Source organism: Habropoda laboriosa, unplaced genomic scaffold (assembly GCF_001263275.1).
Source record: "Habropoda laboriosa isolate 0110345459 unplaced genomic scaffold, ASM126327v1 scaffold40, whole genome shotgun sequence".
Lineage (NCBI taxonomy): Eukaryota > Metazoa > Arthropoda > Insecta > Hymenoptera > Apidae > Habropoda > Habropoda laboriosa.
Genome location: NW_017100231.1, coordinates 533,146 through 533,384, shown reverse-complemented (window position 1 = coordinate 533,384; position 239 = coordinate 533,146).

The window sequence follows — 239 nt, the reverse complement described above, 5'->3', positions numbered from 1 at the left end:
AAAATATTTAAGATCATGCAACAAGAATATTACAAAGTACAAGTTTTGGAACAGTAATTAATCATAGCATTGTCTAATTTGTAACTTACAATTTTCTTATTGTGTAATGCTGTTTATTTTTAAAGCAATTGCAGAGTTCCATTAAATAGAGATTACGCTTGTTTGCACTTACAAAATGTGTTTAAAAAAAGTTTTTTAAGGTAGTGATAAAAATTCATTGAATATTATCACTGATTACA